The sequence below is a fragment of the Pinus tabuliformis genome, chromosome 4_2, assembly GCF_031772625.1.
Source record: "Pinus tabuliformis cultivar Carrire ecotype Pingquan chromosome 4_2, CPIR1, whole genome shotgun sequence".
In the NCBI taxonomy this organism is placed as follows: domain Eukaryota; kingdom Viridiplantae; phylum Streptophyta; class Pinopsida; order Pinales; family Pinaceae; genus Pinus; species Pinus tabuliformis.
The window spans coordinates 327,304,543-327,308,618 of NC_142304.1; positions in this window are offsets into that span (position 1 = coordinate 327,304,543).

The following is a 4,076-nucleotide window of genomic DNA, read 5'->3' on the forward strand; positions in this document are numbered from 1 at the left end:
GCCCTTGGGAAAGGTCAAATTCTTGACTTTCCGAGAACGACTAGGAGTCGTGGAGAGACTCTCTCCTAAGGGTCTTGTATGATATGGACATTGAGCTCTGGGAGCTCCGGGGGGCTTGGGGGTACATCGTGGAGTGATGAGCAACCATAGGGTGAGTGGTTCAACCTTCCCCTAATGGTTTGCTATGTAGGCAGGATGAGTGGTTCATCCTTCTCCTGCCGAGACACAATCATAGGGTGAGTGGTTCAGCCTTCCCCTAGTGATTTGTTGTGTACAGGGTGAGTGGTTCAGCCTTCCCCTGGGATACCCCATGGTGACATGTAGGTAGGATGAGTGGTTCATCCTTCTCCTGCTGAGACATCCTACCCATGCAGTCTAGGACTCATGGGAAGTACCTCTCATTTGGCCAATGAGTAGGGAAATGAGGATAGGGACCATAGTAGTACCGATGGACACATCGTGTTACTATCGTACTCCCTATGCTAGGATGATATTGATCTGGGATCAATTGGAACTGACTTCGGGTCAGTAAGAGTGATATAACTCACTCTCTTTTGGAACTGACTTCGGGTCAGTAAGAGTGATATAACTCACTCTCTTTTGGAATTGATTTCGGATCAGTAAGAGTGGTATGAGACACTCTCTATTTGGAACTGATTTCGGATCAGTACGAGTGGTATGATACACTCTTTTTATTTGAAATTGATTTTGGATTAGTAAGAGTGGTATGAGACACTCTTTTATATGGAACTGACTTCGAGTCAGTAGAGGATGGTATGATACATTCTCGATCACTTCTTCTTCTTCATAGTTCAGCAGAGCAGAGCAGTGCAGGGCACTGATGGCGGAGATAGTACAGTGTAGTAGATGGAGTTCTCCCTAGTTGAAAGGGATTGTTAAAATTGGCAACTAGGGCCAAACTCCATGCGAGTCTTCTTATTTATGGCAGCTGATATTTTTCTTGGATTCCTCTTGTCGAGAGGTGTAGGATTGATCTAAAGATCATCCGATTTCGACATGTATTCATAGAGATATGAATTTATTTGTGTTATGGGATAATTTGTCAAGGTCGGCCAGCAACCAAATTGCACCCACTTGTGCTCAACATTTTAGTATAAAAAGAGGTGGCTTGTTAGTCATTTGGACACACACACTCTTGTGATCTCTCTTCATTTTGTTTTGGGTTTGATGAAGATGAGATCTAGAGAGAGTGCCCTAGGTGATACGTTGCCCTATGGAGAAGCCTTATCACAACCTATGAAGGAGTCTAATACATTGTCTTGTTTGGGTTATAGCTGCAGTCCAAAAGGGAGACCCTAACCACAGTCATGAAGGAGACTTAGGGAGGCTCCTTTGCTATCCAAAAAGGGCTTCTATAACGCAGTCAAGCTATAGAATAGGACGTAGTAAAACAAGGTCTTGTATGCTGGTTGTAATAAGTCCTAAATGCTGTCATGAAGTCTAATCCTAAACGCTGTCATGAAGTCTAATGCTAAACGTTGTCATGAAGTCTAATGCTAAACGCTGTCACGAAGTCTAATCCTAAACGCTGTCATCCTAATGCTAAACACTGTCATGGAGGATCTATCCTACCCTAGCCGCAGTAAGGAAGTAATGTCAGTCACCTAGCTGCAACACTTAAGGTAGCGAGAAGGGACACTTATATATACAACCATTATACGCCGTCCTTAAGTATCAAGAAGAGTGCTAACTATAGCCTAGCTGCTCTGCTAGGCTGCAAGCCATAGCAAGCAGCTAAGGCTGGTAAGATATAGTATTGCAGTGTTGTGATGGTGCATGGGCAACATGGTGCAGTGAGGTGCATGGAGCAACATGGTGCAGTAAGGTGCATGGAGCAGTAAGGTGCACAGAGTAGCATGGTGCAGTAAGGTGCATGGGCAAGATGGTGCAGTATGGTGCATAGGCCACATGGTGCAGTAAGGTGCATGGAGCAGCATGGTGCAGTAAGGTGCATGAAGCAACATGATGAATGGTGCAACATAGTGCACAGTGACAGTGGTGCAACACAGTGATGCATAGTGCAGCATGATGAATAGTGCAGCATGATGATGAAGTGCAACATGATTAATAGTGCAGCATAATGATAAAGTGCAACATGTTGGGTACAACATGATGAGGTAGAATTCAGTGATGGTGCAACATGGTGTAGCACAGTGATGATGGACATGGCGATGGTGCAGCATGGTGCAACACAGTGATGATGGACATGGTATGATGGTGCAACACAGTGATAGGTACAGCAAGGTGATGGAATCACCTGTGTTCAGATCAACTACCTCATGTGACATCTTCTTAGAGAAGATCTCTGCTCTTATTTTGACAAGTCAAAGTGTTGACTTCTGATGTATATGTACTATCTCTCTCTTTGCTGAACTATTGAAGAATATAAGAAGAATTGATCAAGGGTTTCCCCACATTGGGGTTTGTCCCTGGCTGGCGCCACATCTTGTGTCCTCTTGTCTTGGCTTGTTTTTTGCGATTTATGTTTATGTTCTATCTGCATTTTACTATCATGCTAAATATGATTGCTAATCTGGAATTGATATTGAGCTAATATGGAAAATTGAAGTAAATTTGCTCCCAGCATAGAACATACCTAAAATTAACAGAGCAGTCCACTTCTCATGGGTACTATTCTTCTTTGATATGTGAGGATCACATGATCCTTCACCCCATCCATGATGATACATCTAGCCTTAACATTTTTCAATTCGTGAGTTGCCCAAGCCGTAGCGTCTGATGGAGCTGTAACCTGGGTGTTTGAAAAATCCCATAGGTTGTTCTCCTTGAGAACGAGCGCTATCCTCTCTTTCCATGGAGTGAAGTTGTAGGCCCCATCTAACCTATCCTCATACCTTAGACTGGTTGATACCATTCCGAAATCGAAATCATTGAAAACTTCTAGTCGTTACACCCTAATTGGAATGGTCTCCTTCTTTCCCTCTTAGGGTTACCTTTGCCAATCCTGCTAGTTGTACTGGCTAACTATTACCAACAACTTCCTAGTGACTACATAGTTATTGTCCCTTGGCACTAATCCTATGCGGCTCAACCTATGGTCCTTGTACGGTCCCTATGTGTCACTGGTTGTCACCTTCGTCTATTTGACCGATAGCTCCACGTGCGACAACTTATGTCAATTGTTGGGGATGGCTACCTGTATGCAACTATTCTTGGCTTCTACAACCACTATGTCAACCTCGTCGTTCTTTGCATTTGTGCTCGAGCTGTCTGCCTCCAGTGCCCATGTTTTCTTTTAATTTCGGCTTGATGACGATGTCGCCAACTTTATGGCCCTGTGGCTCCCTCTGCAATTGTGAACTTTGCATTGTCTTGCAACTATCTTCCCTCTATCAGTTGCTTAATTCACTGCTCAATTGCCAATTTCCTGTCAGACTTGTGTCGGCTGGGCCTTGCAATTGGTCTTAACCCGGCTTCTCATCCTTCTCCTGGATTTCTCGCCACCTGTTCACTGACCACTCACAGTCCTCATTTTTTGTCTTCCCTGCTGCTATGACTTATACCTTCTCGTTGACGGTTGCCTTTGTGGTCGGTTTGCCTTGGTGATTGTTGCCTATCCTTATGCCCCTTTTCCACCCTCTTCTACGTGTCATCTTCTGCTGTTGTTGCCTCTGCCCTGACACCTTGCTGTAGCCCTGCGGCATATTAGCTTTGGAAATTGATAGCTCGTTGACCTGAACATATATGTTGGTGGTTGGCTGGTTATCAACCAGTAGCCGTCAGACCTTTTCCCCATTTTTTTATATTTCAACCTTTAACTTTTATGGTCAAAAAAATGAATTCATCCCCATACTTAAAATATTTCTCTTCAACTGAGCTGTATGGCTGATTTCTTTGGCCTCCCTTAATTTTTAATTTTTATTTCTTTTATTCGCTCGTACTATTATGGTTGAACTTGGCCTTGGCGATGCTGTACAAACCTGGCACTTGTGATTCAAAGATAGGTACTTTTTAGAGTTAACACTCTGATATCATGTTAGATTCCGTGCAAACCCAACACCTGACACTTGATTCCTAACAGATTAATGTTATTC